This window comes from Rhinoderma darwinii, chromosome 2 (genome assembly GCF_050947455.1).
Source record: "Rhinoderma darwinii isolate aRhiDar2 chromosome 2, aRhiDar2.hap1, whole genome shotgun sequence".
NCBI lineage: Eukaryota > Metazoa > Chordata > Amphibia > Anura > Rhinodermatidae > Rhinoderma > Rhinoderma darwinii.
Genome location: NC_134688.1, coordinates 66919375 through 66940677, shown reverse-complemented (window position 1 = coordinate 66940677; position 21303 = coordinate 66919375). Strand labels below are relative to the sequence as shown.

Here is a 21303-nt window from a genome sequence, read left to right as displayed (position 1 = left end):
CACAGCGTACACAGAGTGTGTACATTACCAGTACTGCAGTCTGTGCGCCACCATACAGGTCCGTCCACATGAAGTTGCTGTGTACATGAGCCCTAATGTACATTTCCTTCATTGTTGGGTGGTCTATACTGAGCACACGTCTGTCTGGAGAAATAAAACTACACAATTATTGTTTTTTCCAGAACACCTTAAGATCAGCTGCCTGTTGCCAGGGGGACTCTCTGAAGCAATATTTCATCTATGCAAGGTACGTCTCTTATTAGTTACTATATGCAGTATCCACCAATACCCTCCACAGTTAGAATGACACTTTTTGTATGTCCTGGGTCAGAATGCCCCTTTTGTATGGCCCCACAGTAATGAAGCCCCCTTTTCTAAGCCCCGACTCAGTCCTTTTATCCCCCATATTAATAGTGCCCCCTTTGCTCCTATAAAAGAAAAAATTATACTCACCTAATAGACGACCAACCGGGTCAGACATTTCGCTTCCTCCCTGCGCCGTTATTGTTTGTCCAATTTCAGGGGCGTATGGAGCCCCAGAGCTGTGGGCCACCCCAAATCCCTGGACCCCAGCCGGTCATCCTATTTACCCCTTTGGTAATTTTACACTGGTTGGGGACTGGACTCTGTTCTAGATAGAAATGTTGCTATTGATTGAGATTTGTCCTAATACATTGTCTTTCTTTCTCCTAGAATTAATTCCTCATAAGAGTTAATGATAACCACACGTCCCAGGAGGGCAGATCAAAGATTAAGCAGAGCCCTCCTACTCACATCACATAACGTTCTACATTCAGTCGGATGTATTCAGTAGGAGAGTCCAAGGTCAGTGTATTTTATTAACTGCATCTCTAAATGATCACATAGTGTGTATTACTGGTCAATACTGAAGAGGGCACTACCACCATAGATGGCCTGGGCACCCTCAACTTACACTGCCGATCCGGCATTAAGGGCCCAAACCTATAATATAAAAAAACAGAAAGATACAATCCCTAGTTTATTGACTGGGTGATGTTATTTGGGCACTGTATGATTAAATTATTTGGACACTACATGGTGCATCATAAGGGGAGGACGTCACAGATACTGCACATGTCACCAATAAACCTAAGGCCGGCCCTGGATGTGACACAATAGCTGCCACGTGACATGCCATCCACACGGACATGACCGCTGTGGCCTAGCAACTAAAGACAACAGAACCACCAGCGCAGGAGCCACAGGGAATTTAAAAAATGAGTAGGGACAATTTGTTATTTTTAGCCATATGCGGCTTAGACTAAGGTTTATGAAACTGTCAGAAAACCCCTTTAATAATTATTTTGTCTGTTGAATCCAGAAATCCAATTTACCATTTTCTACTCTCTCTACTCCAGTCCAAAAGACTCCACAAAAGACAAATTAGAAGTTTTCCATTAAGGATAAGAATATATAGAAGAATAACAATAAGCTCCTGGTCCCTGATACAAAATCTATACCAGGGTCCTCCAACTATTATGTGCCATTATACTGCTGGTGTTATTTGTGTGGCAGAGGGGCATTGGACTCGCCCTGTGATAGAAAATGAAATGTGTGAAAGTAAATATATTATTATTCCTGATAGATATGGGGTTATTTTATGTATGTGCATTAAACCCATTATGTATTTTACAGACATTTATAACATCTGAATATGTGGCACCAGTGACAGCCGACATGCTAGGAGAACCACTGTATATATGTAAGTATTATAGCAAATAACAACCTATAGAAATTCTATAATGTGATGTCATCCAGAATGTTCCTATAGAGACACATGACAAGACTGTGGGAACAATCTCCCTGATGTTTTCAATAGGCTGAACATATATTTGTTGATATGATGAACCATACTTAAGCTCACGTCATAATATCTTCACAGTTTATACTTTTTGTTCCAGAATTTCTTGAGATCGGCTGCCTGCTGCCAGGGGGACTCTCTGAAGTAATATTTCATCTATATGCGGTATGTCCATCATTAGTTACTATATACAGTATCCACCAGTAGCTCTGTACATTGAAAAAGTAATGAGCGGGCAAAATGCCAAGAAAGGCGTAGCAGTGGGGAACCTTGGATAGTTGGTAGGAATAGGCATAATGTAAGTTAGGGGTATCTTTGTCCAAAATGCTGGCCATATGGCTCGGTTTGGGACTGAACGTAGGTGTAAGGTAATTGGGTGAGGGAGTGTAGGGGGATTTTAGACAGCTTTGGTCTGCCAAGAACATTTGCGATGTGTCAAGGCCTGGATGCAATAGACAAGGACTTAAGTGAGTTTCATTACACAGTCATAATCTGCAGGCATAGGTGATAATGGACACTGGCAGAATGTTTTTATATTTACAGCACTCAAGCGGAAAGCAATGGAAGGTGCCAGGATATTGCCACGTATAGAGCCCCCACAAGTCATGCAGCACAAGGACCTGGACTTGGGGTGTACTGGATTGTTTGGAGCAAATGGCATCAAGGAAGCAAGGCAGGTATCCTCAATGGTATCATTCTAGCAAAAATTTGAGGGAACATGGCACGATGATGGGCCAAGTGCCAGGATCCTTGCGCAGGGATCCAGGGTCGATGAAGGCAGCAATATCCCAGTAGGGCCTCATAATCTCAACATGGGAGAGGGACACCTTGGGGTTGCCAAAATGTTTAGAACACGGGGTACTGGCACAATGTTTGGAATTACAGGAGCAGCGCATCTGGATGTAAAGAGAAGCAGAAGAAGGCAACAGTAGCTGGTTGAGTCTGATTCTGATCTGTCAGATGATAATAAGTGGTCTGATGTTGGGGATAGATGGGCTAATGGGCAAGACGTTTAAGATGCTGAAAAAAATGTTTACGCAGGATAAAGTAAAAAGGTAAAAGCGAGGAGGCGTGATACCGAAAGCCAATCCTTTACTGGAAAGAGGGGGTAAAGTTTGGGGCCAGGAAACATGTTTGTTGATTTCTACCTACACACACTTGTCCCAGGAAATGTTGGGAAACATAAGGGAGGAAAGGCTTGTCTAGTTTTTGTGATGTCTATGGAAGATTTTGTTTAGTATTGCAGTGTTATGGTGGTGGAGCAGGACCCCCTTATTGATCTGGTGTCAATAAAAAGGGATGGTGCCTGTGAAGCAGGCTGGTAAGTATAAAAAAAATACATCTGTTGCATCTAAAAGAGGCATCAGTAAACGATGAAATAGACAAGGAGTTGAGTGAGTTGCATCATTAAAGCAGAATCTGCAGGCACGGATGACAATGGATACTTGCAGAATGTTTTTTGTGCCTACAGGACTCAAGTGAGAAGCAGTGGAAAGGACACGGATATCGCCACGGATAGGGCGTCCACGAGTCATGCAGCACAAGGAACTGGACTTCTGATGTAATTGACTGGAGTAGATGGCGTACATTTGCGAAGAATGTAGTTTGCTTTCGAAGCGCGTAAGCAGTCTTGTATCATCACTTCAACATGCCGTGTGGTTTATAAAATGTTTTTCTAATAAAGTCATCACATTGTCATGAGTAGAGATGAGCGAACCGGGACAACCGAACCCGGTTTCGGTCCGAACTTCCGAAAAAGTTCGGTTCGCAGCGAATCCGAATTTCACCGGGTTCGGCCGAACCCGTTTTGAACGAACCCGGTTAAAAATATTATACAAATCGGCAGCCACTTATCTCTATCAATCACTGATAGAGAAAAGAGGCTGCTGATTAAAAATAAAATAAAAAGCATTTCATACGTACCTGATCGTTGTCTTGCGGACGAGTCCCTCTTCTTCCTCCAGTCCGACCTTCTTTTCTGACGCGGCAGCCTGTGATTGGCTGCAGAGGCCTCTGCAGCCCATGATTGGCTGAAGAGGCCTCTGCAGCCCGTGATTGGCTGCAGCGCTCACATGGGCTGCATCGTCATCAAGGAATGTCGGGCCGGATGTCGCGAGGGACGCGTCACCAAGGCAACGGCCAGGAGACCGGACTGGAGGAAGCAGGGAGTTCCCGGTAAGTATGAATGTCTTTTTTTTTTTACAGGTACTCTATATTGTGATCGGTAGTCACTGTCCAGGGTGCTGAAACAGTTACTGCCGATCAGTTAACTCTTTCAGCACCCTGAAGAGTGACTATTTACTGACGTCGCCTAGCAACGCTGCCGTAATGGCGGGTGCACACATGTAGCCACCCGTCATTACGGGGCCTCATGCACACGACCGTAAAAACACCCGTTATTAAGGGTCGTAATTACGACCCGAAATAGCGGGCCCATAGACTTCTGTTAGCCACGGGTACCTTCCCGTTTTCTCACGGGAAGGTGTCCGTGCCGTTAAAAAGATAGAACATGTTCTATTTTTTTATTTTACGGGTCGTGTTCGTAATTACGACTCATAATTACGAGCACGGCCGGCCACGGGCAGCAGGCTGCTTTTACGAGCCGTGCTGTCATTATAAGGGTATGTTCACACGACAGCGTCCATTACGGCTGAAATTACGGGGATGTTTCCGCCTGAAAACATCCCCGTAATTTCAGCTGTTACGGCATGTGCAGGCGCTTGAACGCCGCGTCCATTACAGACGTAATTGGCGCTGCTATTCATTGGAGTCAATGAATAACGGCTCCAATTACGGCCAAAGAAGTGACAGGTCACTTCTTTGACGCGGGCGTCTATTTACGCGCCGTCATTTGACAGCGGCGCGTAAATTACGCCTCGTGTGAACAGACAAACGTCTGCCCATTGCTTTCAATGGGCAGATGTTTGTCAGCGCTATCGAGGCGCTATTTTTGGACGTAATTCGGGGCAAAAACGCACGAATTACATCCGTAATTAGTGCGTGTGAACATACCCTGTGTTCACACGCACTAATTACGGATGTAATTCGGGATTTTTTGCCCCGAATTACGCCCGAAAATAGCGCCTCGATAGCGCTGACAAACATCTGCCCATTGAAAGCAATGGGCAGACGTTTGTCTGTTCACACGAGGCGTATATTTACGCGCCGCTGTCAAATGACGGCGCGTAAATAGACGCCCGCGTCAAAGAAGTGACCTGTCACTTCTTTGGCCGTAATTGGAGCCGTTATTCATTGACTCCAATGAATAGCAGCGCCAATTACGTCCGTAATGGACGCGGCGTTCAAGCGCCTGCACATGCCGTAACGGCTGAAATTACGGGGATGTTTTCAGGCGGAAACATCCCCGTAATTTCAGCCGTTACAGACGCTGTCGTGTGAACATACCCTAAATTTTATAGCAGCACGGCCCGTAAAATAGAAAAATAGAACATGTTCTATTTTTTTAATGGCACGGGCACCTTCCCGTGAGAAAACGGGAAGGTACCCGTGGGTAACAGAAGTCTATGAGCCCGTTATTGCGGGTCGTAATTACGACCCGCAATAACGGGTGTTTTTACGGTCGTGTGCATAATGGGAGCACGGCTTGGAAAAACGACCGGACGCCTGTGGCCGGCCGTGCTCATCTCCTGAAATACTATGTGCTGCCTTAAACTCTGTGGACAGGTCAGGATCCTGTTTCTTTTAAATGCTGCTAGGGAACCCGCTCGATCCACTATATAAGGCTGCGCTACAGTGCAGCATTTAAAAGAAACAGGATCCTGACCTGTCCACAGAGTTTATGGCAGCACAGAGTATTTCAGGAGATGAGCGTGCAGATTCTGTGCTGTTGTGAACTCTGCTCTTACCATTACGTAGCTCAGTCTGTTACCTCTCCTCTACTCCTGTCCTCAATAACACCTTCACATGATTGGCAAGTCACCACCCCGCACAAGATCCGCACGCTCATCTCCTGAAATACTCTGTGCTGCTGTGAACTCTGCTCTTACCATTACGTGGTGACTTGCCAATCGTGTGAAGGTGTTCTTGAGGACAGGAGTGGAGGAGAGGTAACAGACTGAGAGCTACGTAATGGTAAGAGCAGAGTTCACAGCAGCACTGAATCTGCACGCTCATCTCCTGAAATACTCTGTGCTGCCTTAAACTCTATGGACAGGTCAGGATCCTGTTTCTTTTAAATGCTGCACTATAGCGCAGCCTTATATAGTGGATTGAGCGGGTTCCCCAGCAGCATTTAAAAGAAACAGTGTGTGTGTTTGGGTATGTGTCTTTGTCTGTTTTTGTTTTTATATGTGTGTTTATGTGTGTTTGTGTATATATGGGTGTGTTTGTGTATATGTGTTTGTGTATATATGTGTGTGTATATATGGGTGTATGTGTATATGTTTGTGTGTAGATGTTTGTGTGTGTGTGTTTTTGTATATGTGTGTGTTTGTGTATATGTGTGTATATGGGTGTGTGTTTATGTGTGTGTTTGTGTATATATGGGTGTGTTTGTGTATATGTGTTTGTGTATATGTGTGTGTATATTTGGGTGTATTTGTATATATGTTTGTGTGTAGATGTTTGTGTGTGTGTGTGTGTGTGTGTGTGTTTTTGTATATGTGTGTGTTTGTGTATATGGGTGTGTGTTTATGTGTGTGTGTTTGTGTATATATGGGTGTGTTTGTTTATATGTGTGTATATGTGTGTTTGTGTATATGTGTGTGTTTGTGTATGGTTGTTTGTGTGTGTGTGTGTGTGTGTGTGTGTGTGTGTGTGTGTGTGTGTGTGTGTGTGTATTTATGTGTGTAGGTGAGTAGAAGTATTGTTATTGTTCACATTGATAACTGTTTTTTTATGTTGTTGCAGATTTTGATGTACCGATTGGACTACATCTTCGATTCGTTGGACTACTGCGTAGATCTACGTTTTTTCAAATTTTAATAAAATGGATAACGAGGGTTTTGTTGGGGATTTCTTATTTCAATAAAAAAGAATTGTCTTTGTGTTTTTCTTTAAACTTTATTAGTGCCTAGATAATGGCAGTTGGCTGATTGACAGCGTCCATTATTAAGGCGGTACTTAGTGTTAGCCGGTGCAGAGGCTAGCACTAACCACCCATTATTACTCTGGTACCCACCACCACCAGGGGTGCCGGGAAGAGCTTGGTACGATCCAGTACCTGACCATCTGTTGTGATGGTCGGGTACTGGGGCAGCCGTAGGCTGGTATTATGAGGCTGGGAAGGGCCAAAAACAGTGGACCTTCCCACCCTTGTAATGCTAGGCTGCTGCTGTGTTGTATCGGGCTGGTTATAAAAATGGGGGGGACCCCACGTCGTTTTTTTTTTTTAATTTAACAAATTTAACAATAGACGTTGGGTCCCCCACATTTTTAATAACCAGCCATATACAAGGCCGCAGCAGTCTGGCATTACATGGGTGGGAAGGGCCACTGGTTTTGTCCATTCCCAGGCTAATAACACTGTGTTGTATGTGGCTGGTTATGATAAATTGGGTGGAACCCCATGTCTTTTTAAAAAAAAATTAAAAATAAATAATTTAAAAAAAATGACGTGGGGTCCCCCCCACTTTTATAACCAGCCAGATACAACACAGCAGCAGCAGCCTAGCATTACAAGGGTGGGAAGGTCCATTGTTTTTGGCCCTTCCCAGCCTCATAATACCAGCCTGCGGCCGCCCCAGAGCCCGACCATCACAACAGATGGACGGGTACTGGATCGTACCTGGCTCTTCCCGGCACCCCTGGTGGTGGTGGGTACCGGGGTAATAATGGTGGTTAGTGTTAGCCTCTGCACCGGCTAACACTAAGCCTCGCCTTAGTAATGGATGTTGTCACTCAGACAGCGGCCATTACTAAAGTGGTAGTAATAAAATTTGAAAAGAAAAAGACAAAGATATAGATAAAATATTTTATTGAAATAAAGCACCCCCAACACAACCCTCATTAACCATTTTATTGTAGAAAAAAAACCGTCATCGAAGTAGTCCTCAAAACCAACGTAGTCCAAACACCAAACCTGTAAAAAAAAAAAAAATGAAATAAAACATGTCGTAGGCTTAGATTCAGTTTAATGTGTGATACTGACTGTTATACCATGTATAGAAGCCTGCCGCGAAGTTGACTTAGATACAGGGCGCCAGAAGACAGTATCATACATGGCCATACAGACATATATACAAACAAACATACATGCAAACATACATACATATATACAAACATACATACATATACAAGCATGCACATATATACATGCAAACATACACACATATATACATACATGCAAACTATCATACATACATGCATACACACACACACATGAAAACATACATACAAACATGCAAAGATACATACATACATACAAGCATGCACAAATATACATGCAAAAATAAAAACATGCAAACATACATGACAACTTACATACATACATACATGCAAACATACATACATACAAATATATACATGCAAATATACATACAAACATGTATACATACATGCCAACATACATGACAACATACATACATGACAACATACATACATACATTCAAATATACATTCATGCAAACATACATACATACATACATACATACATGCAAATATATACATGCAAATATACATACAAACATGCACATATATACATACATGCAAACATACATGCACATATATACATACATACATGACAACATACATACATACATACATACATGCACACATACATACATACATACATACATGCAAACATACATACATACATACATACATACATACATACATGACAACATACATACATGCCAAAAAAATAAAATAATACGTTCATACTTACTTTCCTCCTGTCCGGCCTCCAGCGATGACGTTTCATCCATGTCGCCGCTGCAGCCTGTGATTGGCTGCAGAGGCGGTCACGTGGGATGAAGCGTCATCCTGACGTGCGTGACCGCCACTACAGCCTGTGATTGGCTGCAGCGGTGAAAGGGATGAAACGTCATCGCTGGAGGCCGGACAGGAGGAAAGTAAGTACGAACGTATAATTTTTATTTTTTTATTACATTTAAATTGTATTTTCTGCGCGCCGAGCATGTACTGTCAAGGTTGCTGAAAGAGTTAGTGCAGCCCATTAACTCTATCAGCACCCTGGACAGTAGCATGCTCGGCGCACGGAAGTGACAGGTTCGGTCCGTACTAGTTGGGTCCGAATCGAACTTTTTTGTGAAATTCGGCGAACTAGCCGAACCGAACTTTTGAAAAGTTCGCTCATCTCTAGTCATGAGGATTGCTGGACAATATTTTCTTCTGTTTACTGTATATTTATTGGACAGTGCTAACGCCATACAGCCCTCCCTGTAGAGAACGCCATACAGCCCTCCTGTAGAGAACGCCATACAGTCCACCTGCAGAGAACGCCATACAGCCCCCCCTGTAGAGAACGCCATACAGCCCTGCCTGTAGAGAACGCCATACAGCCCCCCCCTGTAGGGAACGCCATACATCCCCCCCCTGTAGAGAACGCCATAGAGCCCCCCCTGTAGGGAACGCCATACAGCCCCCCTGTAGGGAACGCCATACAGCCCACCCTGTAGGGAACGCCATACAGCGTTCCCCCCCTGTAGGGAACGCCATACAGCGTCCCCCCTTCCAAAAAAATGCGACCTACAGTGTGTCCTACAAAATACATGTATCCCCTATCCACAGGATAGGGGATACATGTGTGATCGCTGGCAGCGAAAGCTGCTTCTGTCCTCTACTCAGGGTCCCCGGCAGTCACTGACAGCCGGAGACCCGACATTCAGCAGCCCGATCGCGCGGGCAGTAAGTTAAAACCAGAGTCGTAAAAAGTCTATGGCTCGGGTTTTAAGGACCCTGACCGCTGGCCGTAAAAATACAGCCAGCGGTCGGGAATCAGTTAATGGCAGAGCGGGGAGATACCTCCCTGCTCTGCCGTAGTGTTCAGTGGCGTCCCGCTGTAGCAGCCATAGCGGCTGCCAGCGGAGCCTCCGGCCATGGTGGGGGCCCGTGCCGGCGGGCGACACGGGCCCCCTCATGCCGCGGGCCCCGTAGAAGCCGCTACGGCTGCTACGGCGGTAGTTACGCCACTGCTCAGTACATATATACAACACCAAAAAAAATCTCAGTGTTATGACTGCGGACCTCTGTCGCTCACCCTGTGATGAACGTCCGCGACCGCAACTTCCTGGCCACCTCCGCAGAGACCACGGCTGGCGCGGCCTTTCCTTCCTGGAGTGTGCGAGTAGTGCCTTAAAGGGCCAGCGTGCGCACTTCCTAAAAGTTTTCTATCCTACCCCAGTGCACCCTGGATTATAAAAAGGACTCTGCCCTTCCACTCCTTGCTTGAGCGTTGTTTGTACTTTTCCCATGTTTGTATTGCAAAGGGTCCCTTAGTATTTTCCTGCTTGATCCCAGAGTTCCCGTTCCCTGCATCCTATTTCCTGTATCCCTAGAAGAGGCTGGACGCAGCCCGCAGGGCTTCAGAGGGAAGCCTCCATGACAGGACCTAGGAGGGAAAGGGTTAACTAGAAGGGGATGTAGGGGGAGGTAGATGAGAGGTAGGGAGGAGTTAGGGGACGTTACTAGGCTTCCCGCTGTTTTCGGCATTGAGCCGGAAGCAGCGGGAGAAGAAGCAAGTGTTACTCATTAGCTCCCACTGTTGTCCCGCTCCGTGCTGACCTGCCATGTCGGAGGTCGGCATACTTCAGCAGCTGCGTGCGGCAGCTGCATTCCACTTTCCTGGCTGGTTAGAGGAAACCGTGGCTGCACTTACAAGAATCCCGGGGGCCGACTCATCGCCACGTCAGGCCCGGCGCCCGAGGTCTGTTGCGCAGGGGGACAGGCTCCCCTCCCCCGGCCCCCTCCCTAGTAATAGTCATGTGGCGGCGGGGGGGGGAGTTGGCAACACCCGCTCCTGCTCGAATGAGGCAGAGAGCGTCGTCAGGGGCGACGGTGGCTCAGGCCGGGTCTCCCCGTCGCTCCCGGCGGTCCCGCCCTCCAGAACGCCTCAGCCCTGAGGTGGTCCCGCGGACACGGCGTCGCAGGGGGAGCCCTACAAAGGACGCTGCAGGCCATGCAGCTGGGAGGGCCGCCTCTTCCCAGGCCCTGCGTCCTGGCAGGAATCCCCAGCCGCGACGAGGTCCGGCGGCAAACAGGGAGTCGCAGGCCGGGCTCCCTGTCACCCCTCCCCCATCAGATGCAAGAATTGGAGAACAATCTACGGCCGCCCCGCATGGTGATGTTCCAGCCAGGGGGCAGGCTTCATCGAGACCGTCAAGAAGGACGCCTAGAGCTGCAGCGGCGACGAGACAACAGGTCCGGTCAGAAGTCTGGGTCCCCGCGGTCGGGCGGCACGTTGCCGGCCCATCTGTCAGCGCGTCGTTGTCCCCGTGTAGGAGATGTCGGTGGGATGGCCAGTCGTCTGCGAGAGAGGATCTGGAAGAAGGCGAGCTGGACGATTTTCGGCGAGGTCAGGATGGTCCGGCTGACGGGAACACAGCGCCTGTGCAGCCCGGTGAGTGCATAACTCCGTCTTTGCCATATCCAGCGATTTTTATGTCGGGTGTCGGTGGGGGGGGCAGCAAGCGTAGCATCGGCTGCTGGTAGTGGCGCGGTCGGGCACGACGGCGCGGGTTTAGCGGATTTAGTGGGTTGCTTGCGGGAGCTGGTCGGGCGTCTTGATAGGGCGGCGGCGCCAGTAGTTACGGCGGTGTCCCCGGCGGTAGTTTGGGAAGGCCCCCGGGAGGTGGGATCGTTACAGTCACGTCCCGGGATGTTGGCGGCGGCCAAGGAGGCGGTCGCGGTATCAGTACAGACCGAGGCCCAAAAAGATGGCGATAGGGTGCGTATTGACGATCGTGCTCGCGGGGAGGTGTATGTTTGCTTCGAAGGTCCGTTGGGGGCACATTTAAAGCAGGAGGTTCGTGAGCGGATCTGGAAGGACGAACTTTTAAAGATTTTTTCTCTCCTGCCGCTTGCTAAATTCAACTTGGATAAGAGCAAGCGGGACGAGAGTAAGAAGGAGGAGGAGGAACGTCGGCGGTATAGGCTTATCCCGCAGACGTTCGGCAATTGGTCGCAGGCGTTTGCCATATTAGCCAGCGTGATCGGAGAGAAGGCGCCGGAAAATTGTTCGGCGTTGTTTTGCTATTTTGATGCCATTGGGGAGGCTCACAGGGCATACGGGGGGCAGGCGTGGTTAAGATACGACGAGCAATTCCGTCAGCGGAAAGCGGTTCGGCCGGCGATTCGGTGGGACCAGAAGGATATTGCGCTCTAGTTAAGGGTTACGGCTCCGGTATAGCAGTCCTTTCCCGGGAGCGTCGGCCAAGGAGGTCAGTCCAGCCAGGCCGGTCAAGGTTCAGGGGCAAAACTGGGATTCTGCTGGCAATTTAACGATGGCCAGTGTAAGTTTGGGGCCACGTTTAAGTTCAAGCACGTGTGTTCAGAATGTAATGGTGCATCCCACGGGGCTGCAAAATGTATGCGGAAGAAGCGGTCAGGGAACCAGTCCTCCTCGGCTAGTCAAGGGGGTGTCGCCGGTGAGGGTGGAAAGGATGGCCCCGTATCTAAATGAGTATCCGGATAGGGCTGCGGCTAAGTTAATTTACGAAGGGTTTTGTGTTGGTTTCATTATTCCTCCGCCTCCTTATGAGGTCCCGGTTACGCGGCGGAATCTTAAGTCGGCTTACTTGCACGCCGAGGTCGTGTCGGAAAAACTGTTTAAAGAGATTTCGTTGGGTCGCATGGCGGGGCCTTTTGTTGATCCGTCAATAAAAGATTTAGTGGTGTCCCCATTGGGCATTGTGCCAAAGCGCGTGCCCCGGAAATTTCGTTTAATTCACCATTTATCGTTTCCCAAGGGCTCGTCGGTAAATGATGGGATTGATCATGAGTTATGCTCCGTAGTGTATGCATCATTCGACAAGGCGGTGGGGCTTGTTCGTGCTGCGGGTCCCGGCGCGCTGTTAGCGAAAACCAACATTGAGGCGGCTTTCCGGTTGTTGCCAGTTCATCCAGAAAGCCAACGGTTGTTGGGTTGTTTTTGGAATGGGGCTTTTTACGTGGATAGGTGTCTTCCGATGGGGTTTTCCCTTTCTTGCGCGTATTTCGAGGCGTTTAGTAGCTTCGTGGAATGGGTGACGAAGGGAGTAGCCGGGGTCGACTCTTTGATACATTACTTGGATGATTTCTTGTGCGTCGGCCCGGGGGGTTCGCCGGTTTGCGGTAATTTGCTTCATTCATTGCAGAAGGTTGCGAGGGACTTTGGGATCCCCTTGGCGCCAGAGAAGACGGAGGGCCCGGTATCGACTATTTGTTTTTTGGGAATTGAAATTGATTCGGTGGCGATGGAGTGTCGTCTTCCTGCGGATAAGCTAGGGTCATTAAGTCAGGAGGTACATCGGGCTTGTAGGTTAAAAAAAATTACGATGCGCGATCTCCAGTCGTTGCTGGGGAAGTTGAATTTCGCTTGCCGGATTATGCCAATGGGGAGGGTTTTTAGTAGACGTTTGGTGGCTGCGACGGCGGGGGTTCGTGCGCCACATCATTTTGTGCGGCTCAAGGAGGAGCATCGGGCTGATCTGCAGGTCTGGGATGAATTTTTGGGTCAGTATAACGGTCGCTCGCTATGGATGGCTCCAGCGCAGGATACGAGTGACTTAAATTTTTTTACGGATGCGGCTGGTGCAGGCGGGCTTGGAGCGTACGGGGGTGGTCCGTGGTGTGCAGGTCACTGGCCGGCTAGCTGGGTGTCCAGCGGACTCACGCGGAATCTGGCCCTGCTCGAGCTGTTCCCTATCGTGGTTGCGGCGACCATTTGGGGGGACCGGCTCAGGGATAAGAAGGTTTGTTTTTACTGCGACAACATGGGGGTGGTGCTGGCCATTAATAACATCACTGCATCCTCTCCTCCGGTAGTTCAGTTGTTGCGACATTTAGTCTTGGTGTGCTTGTCTTTGAACGCGTGGGTGGTGGCGGTGCATGTGCCGGGGGTACGGAATTGTATCGCTGATGCTCTTTCTCGCTCGCAGTGGGACCGATTTCGGCAATTGGCACCGGGAGCGGACCGTCTCGGTTTGGCTTGTCCGGAACATCTCTGGGATCTGGTCTCGGTCCCGTAGAGCGACTGGTGGAAAGGTCATTGGCGCGCACGACGTGGAGTGCTTATTCTGCTTCTTGGAAGCAGTGGGAGGAGTGGGTAAGAGAGTTGGGTAACGTCAGCACGGATCGAGACAGGTTGGTGGCACTTTTGTACTGGTTGGGGGACGCCTGGGAGGCAGGGGTTCTCGTTGGCAAAGGTGAATCGTTTCGTTTCTGCGTTGGCTTTTGGTTTTAAGTTACGGGGCTTTCGGGATGTATCTAAAGAATTTTTAGTGGGGCAGGCTTTAAAGGGTCTGCGCCGAGGTAGGGTTGAAGCGGATAGTAGAAGGCCCGTGTCATTTTCTCTTCTCATCTCTTTGGGCGTATCTCTAGTATCTGTCTGTCGGTCTTCGTCCGAGGTGGAGTTGTTTCGGTTAGCATTTTCCTTAGCGTTCTTTGGGGCTCTTAGAATTGGCGAGCTGGTTTCACCTAGTACCAAGCGGGCAGGGGGGTTTAGACTGGGGGAGGTGAGTCTATATGTGGATTGGCTTGAGGTATGGTTGCGGCGGTCAAAAACTGATCCACTGGGAAAAGGAAAGCGGATAGTTTTGTTCGCCCTTCCGGGATCGGAGATGTGCCCGGTCGCTTGCATGCGTGCTTTTAAGCCACAGGTGGGGTCTCCCGAGTTGCCGTTGCTATGTCATGATGATGGGTCATTCTTGTCCAGATTTCAATTTGGCGCCGTATTTAAGAAATGCTTGGCGGCGGTCGGTGCCGTGGCGGGCCCTTACTCATCTCATTCCTTCAGGATTGGCGCAGCAACTGAGGCGGGGCGCTGGGGGCTGGATGATGAGGGGGTGCGGCGCATCGGTCGTTGGGAGTCCAACAGGTTTAGGTCCTACGTGCTCCCCCATTTGTTATGAGTCATGTTGTTAGCGGTTAAAAAACGTTTGTGTGCTTGTATCTAACTTTCTTTTCCGTTTCAGATCAGCTTCCGTGTCTTGTGTGGTTGTTGGGCCACTCTTACGTGCATTGGGGGGCTTTGAGGGCGGACGTCCGCCCTGACGGTCGCCAGTTGCGCATTCCGCGGCAGGACGCGGTTTTGCATTGGCTGGGATTTAGAGGTATGTTGTGGAGCAGGGTGTTGGCGGAATTCCAGACATACTCTCGGCTGGATAGGGTTCCAGAAGTCTTGGTGTTGCATGTGGGTGGGAATGATTTGGGGGTCCGCCCCTTTCGGGAGTTGGTGCGGGATATCAAACACGATATGTTGTGTTTGTGGGTTTCGTATCCCGGCTTAGTAATAGTGTGGTCGGACATTGTTCCAAGGAAGCATTGGCGGCTGGCTAGGTCTGTGGAGAGGGTCAATAAGGCTCGCATCAAAGTTAATCGGGCGGTGTCCCGTTTTGTGGCCAAGAATGGGGGCATTTGTGTGCGGCACAGGGATTTGGAGTCAGGAGTGGGGAACTACTGGAGGAGTGATGGGGTTCATTCAGGGGCGTAGCTAGAGGCTCATGGGCCCCGATGCAAAAATTCTTACTGGGCCCCCCCCCGCAAACTTCTCATGGCCGACAGTCCGCAGCTTTCAGCTGCATCGCTGGGTCTCCTAAGTGACCCAACAATGCAGCACTAGCAGCCGGGGGCGTCACTAAGGCTGGGTTCACACACCCTATTTACGGACGTAATTCGGGCGTTTTAGCATTGAATTACGTCCGAAAATGCGGCTCAAAAGCGTTGGCAAACATCTGCCCATTCATTTGAATGGGTCTTACGATGTTCTGTGCCGACGGTCATTTTTTTTTAAGCGCCACTGTCAAAAGGCGGCGCGTAAAAAAGACGCCCGCGTCAAAGAAGTGCCTGTCACTTCTTCAGACGTAAATGGAGCCGTTTTCCATGGACTCCATAGAAAAACAGCTCCAATTACGTCTGTAATGGACGCAGCGAAAGACGCCTGCACATGCCATTACGGCTGAAATTACGGTGCTGTTTTCTCCTGAACATACCCTCAGGGCTTAAAATGTCAGGGAAATAGCCCCAATACATGTGTGTCCGCCCAAAAAAAAGTGTGTATATGAGACAGCATAGTATATCTATAGCACTACGACCCTATAAACTATGGATAGGATTAGATACATTGGCTGAGCAGACAGTATCACACATGATAGGATTAGATACAGTGGCTGGGCAGACAGTATCACACATGATAGGATTAGATACAGTGGCTGAGCAGACAGTATCACACATGATAGGATTAGATACAATGGCCCAGCAGACAGTATCACACATGATAGGATTAGATACAGTGGCTCAGAAGGCAGTATCACACATGATAGGATTAGATACAGTGGCCCAGCAGACAGTATCACACATGATAGGATTAGATACAGTGGCCCAGCAGACAGTATCACACATGATAGGATTAGATACAGTGGCTCAGAAGGCAGTATCACACATGATAGGATTAGATACAGTGGCTCAGCAGACAGTATCACACATGATCGGATTAGATATAGGGCCCAGCAGAGAGTATCACACATGATAGGATTAGATACAGGGTCCAGCAGACAGTATCACACATGATTGGATTAGATACACAGCTCAGCAGACAGTATCACACATGATTGGATTAGATATAGGGCCCAGCAGACAGTATCACACATGATCGGATTAGATACAGGGCCCAGCTCGCTGACATTGCGGCTCCAGCGCTGGACCTAGGATAGGTAAGAATAATAATTTTGCTTCTTTATGTGTTACTGATTATTTTTGTGTGTTTGTGTTTTTTTACAGGTTCGGTTGTTGGACTTCGGATTCGAGGACTTCAATGACGGCGTTTTTTTTATTCTCAATAAAATGGTTAATGAGGGTTGTGTTTTTTTATTTCAATGAAATGTTTTTTCTATGTGCTTGTATCTTTTTAAACTTTATTATCACCGCCTTAGTAATGGCCGCTGGCTAATTGACAACCTCCATTACTAAGGCGAGGCTTAATGTTAGCCGGTGCAGAGGCTACACTAACTAACCCCCATTATTACCCCGGTACCCACCGCCACCAGGAGTACTGGGAAGAGCCGGGTACGAACCAGTACCCGACCATCTGTAGTGACGGGCAGGCAACGGGGTGGCCGCAGGCTGGTAGTATTAGGCTGGGAAAGGCCAAAAACAGTGGCACCTACCACCCTGGTAATGCTGCCTGCGGCTGCTGTGTTGCATCTGGCTGGTTATGAAAATTGGGGGGGACCCCACATCGTTCTTTCCAATAATTTTTTATTTTTTTAAATGACGTGGGGTCCCCCCCATTTTTCATAACCAGCCAGATACAATAAAGCAGCAGCAGCCTAGCATTACCAGGGTGGGAAGGGCCACTGTTTTTGGCCTTTCCCCTCCTGATAATACCAGCCTGCGGCCACCCCAGTGGCCGACCATCACTACAGATGGTCAGGTACTGGATCGTACCCGGCTCTTCCCAGCACCCCTGGTGGCGGTGGGTACCGGGGTAATAAAGGGGGTTAGTGTTAGCCTCTGCATCGGCTAACACTAAGCCCCGCCTTAGCAATGGATGCTGTCACTCAGCCGGCGGCCATTACTAAGGCGGTAGTAATGTCAGGTCCGCATTTCACACCGAATAACCACCTCTGTAAATTGAAAGCTGAAGGCATGCCTGGAGAGAAGTACACCACACAAATGTCTGAGGTACAGCTTCAATGTCAGCCAGGAGGGACTGAACTTTATTCAGAACAAAGAAACACACACAGAGAAGACACATGCCCCTCCCTATAGATGTGTGACTTGCTTGAATTCCATTGGCTCTTCTGCTGTAACTTTTGCTATACATTCTTCTGCACACTCCTCTTTGCATTCCAGGGGGCGGTGTCTTCCATAGGTGTGTCCGACATGAACAAAGAACTTGTTATATATATCAGTATATTACACAAAGAACTGAAATGTATATACATATATGTGCGATAATATTTTTCAGACAATATACATAGTAATGATCCCTGACAGTCCCCCCTAAAAATATTATTACTCTATCCCTGAGTCTTGCCTAGCAACCTACCACTGACCACTCGAACCAGGTGGGTAGGGGTTTTGGATTTCTTCACCAGCTTGAGACGAGCTACTCCTGATGAGTAACCCCCCTTTGTACCTGGACTTCCAAGGTGTCGGAGTGGTCCTAACTTTCCCTATTCTCCTCTGCATACAGGATGGTTGTCTTGATATAATCTACAAACCACTGCTGGTTGTAATATATATATATATATATTAATCCGGTCTACATTTTTATTAACAGTAATAATTGTCGCACTGTCACTTACTGTCCTAATGGGACTTTACCCCTGCAGATATGACAGGTCATGGGCAGCACAGTGACCTTCACCTCACACCTTCACATAAAACTCCTCAGATTGTAATTTGCAGCACCGTGGCATATTTACACACATTATAATTATAAACCTCAGACATTATAAACAATAGGGCCTCAGCTAATAACATAATGCTATCACCAATCTCATGCTATCACCCTCAGGTCTCGGGTCCCATCAGTTCATTGCCAGTCCTGTACACCATCGTCTTCTTCTTCTCCTGTCTTCTGCTCTTCACTGACTGTCACCCTCAGGGTAACCCACACAATTGTGGAGTCAGACTACGTTGGTGGTTCAGTGGTAGAATTCTCGTCTGCTTTACACGCAGAAGGTCCCGGGTTTCGGCACCAAATGTTATAGACTTCTCAACACTCATCTGATAATCACGAGCACTTTGAGAATCTCACTTTTATCAGGTTCTGCAAATACTTGATTAATACAAAAACAAATAAAAAGAAAACATTCCTAAAAACTTTACATCAAATTAACAATGTCCAGACAATTTTTGTTTTGCCTTCCCCCTCATCTTAATCCATAAAGACTCGTGTGAGTGACGTCACCTCTGCCTCCTGTGTAACTTTGCTGGAGGGGGATGGTCTCTTACACATTTTTAGATCTCCTGAAACCAAATTAATTAACTCAAAACAAACCAAAATTGTACCTGATCAGTTCCTTCACCCTTCCCCCCTTTGTGGACTCTGCGAGAGTGATGTAGCAGAGTTCAAAACGACATCTCAACATAACACTAACTTAACCCCCTGTAATGTACAACAGCCTGAAACAAAAATGACTTTTTCCTGACAAACATTTGATCTTTACAATGACATGACTCATGTGTGAAATCAAAAATAAAACAATTGTAGTTAGTTATTCAATAAAACAGAAAATATTATCTCTGATAACATTAATTACTGCAAACCAAGAAACTGTATATAAAAATAGGGAACGGTGGGGGCACATACATTTTCAAAACCCCGTGTCTCACAGTATCTGTAGTTTAATACATCTGAATTAACATCAAAACACATGAAATCTGATCACATAAATATCGTAACTTTTATAAACAACAGCGCATGCGCAAAAGAGAAGAAATGTATTTCGGTTTGTAGACATTACTGATATATATATATCTCAGCAGTGCATTTTGAGATCCCTTTGTCTCATCAGCCCTGCAGACTGCACCCAGTCAGCCCCCCTCCTCCTCCTCCCAAACACAGCACACTTTAGAGGGGAGGGAGGGGGGGGTCACAAACTCGCAGCTTCTCACAATCTTCTTCTCTCACAATCTTAACACTTTCAATGCCGGCAAAACAACATACGTATCTGCAATCATTCATCACACCATTGTACAGGAATTAGCTACGTTAATGTTTAACAGTACAATCTGACGGCCACCATCTCTATATTATGATGACGTGTTGTTTCATCAGTGAACTAAAACTGGAACTTCTGTAAATAGAAAAGACACTACAAATGACAAAATTAACAAGGTGATTATTTCATACTGATTTGGTTGGGCCGGGCGTGGCCACATCAGGGGCAGGGGGGGGGCAGCCTCTCCCATTGGAAACACAGTGCGCAGCTGTGAAGGGGGGGGTGGTTTCCCACCCACAATGAGGACACACTCAACATGAGGTACGGACGCCATTACCGGGCGTTGGTTGGTCCTGTTTTCTAATACATATAACATACAATACCTTTCTTATTCCTAACTTCCATTCACTTCACCAAATCATGAATAGGATCGGGTGATCCTGATGATTTGAATATGGACCGTAAACCATCCATTCTAACAGTCTATATTATACACGTAATTTATATAACAATTTTCGATCTGCAACTCTTGGTCTGGCAGGAAATAATATAATTTCACAGTCTCCAACGCTAAGTCTCGCCGAAATAGTATAATCTCTAGTCTGCAATGTATTTATCATTACATCTGGCTAGAATTATAAAAAATCTTTAATTAGACTCTCAAAAATATTCAATTAGACTCTCTGGCCTCGCTGGAAATATTAAAAATTCCACAGTCTGCAGCTCTCTGGTCGTGTTATATAACTTTATTTATTTAGACTCTCTGGCCTCGCTGGAAATATTAAAAATTCCACAGTCTGCAGCTCTCTGGTCGTGTTATATAACTTTATCCAGTCCCTAATTACCCAGAGGATGGTTAGTCGGGCGCGACTAGGGTCTCACAGGTTTCCAACCTCACAGCGGAAAATATCACCTCTGTCGCCTGAGATAATCCAGGAAATCAACAAAAGGGTTCTACAGATCGCTACAAGACTGCCCACTAACACAGATAAGACGAAGATTTATAAAATCAATTCGCTTACCGTGTTATTGCGGAGGTGATCAAATTCCTTCAGTGGGCAACTTTGAGTCCTCTGTTTCACCCTGTGATTGTCGACTGTCCGGATTTTGATTTTTCCTCGAGTGAGGTCCCGGCTTCGGCACCAAATGTCAGGTCCGCATTTCACACCGAATAACCACCTCTGTAAATTGAAAGCTGAAGGCATGCCTGGAGAGAAGTACACCACACAAATGTCTGAGGTACAGCTTCAATGTCAGCCAGGAGGGACTGAACTTTATTCAGAACAAAGAAACACACACAGAGAAGACACATGCCCCTCCCTATAGATGTGTGACTTGCTTGAATTCCATTGGCTCTTCTGCTGTAACTTTTGCTATACATTCTTCTGCACACTCCTCTTTGCATTCCAGGGGGCGGTGTCTTCCATAGGTGTGTCCGACATGAACAAAGAACTTGTTATATATATCAGTATATTACACAAAGAACTGAAATGTATATACATATATGTGCGATAATATTTTTCAGACAATATACATAGTAATGATCCCTGACAGTAATATAGTTTAAAAAAAACCACAAAGACATAGAAAAAATATTTGATTGAAATAAAAAAAAAACCCACACAACCCTCATTAACCATTTTATTGATAATAAAAAAAAAGCTGTCATCTAAGTAGTCCTGGAATCCGCCGTAG

At 47.2% G+C, this 21303-nt stretch overlaps 1 long non-coding RNA gene across 1 annotated transcript; it reads left to right on the top strand.

Moving 5' to 3' along the window:
- Nucleotides 1-697: 697 nt before the first annotated feature.
- Nucleotides 698-3098, top strand: LOC142740598 (uncharacterized). Its single transcript, XR_012880805.1, has 3 exons — nucleotides 698-825; nucleotides 1657-1723; nucleotides 1923-3098. It is a non-coding gene; the product is annotated as an uncharacterized LOC142740598 (long non-coding RNA).
- The last annotated feature ends 18205 nt before the right edge of the window (nucleotides 3099-21303 follow it).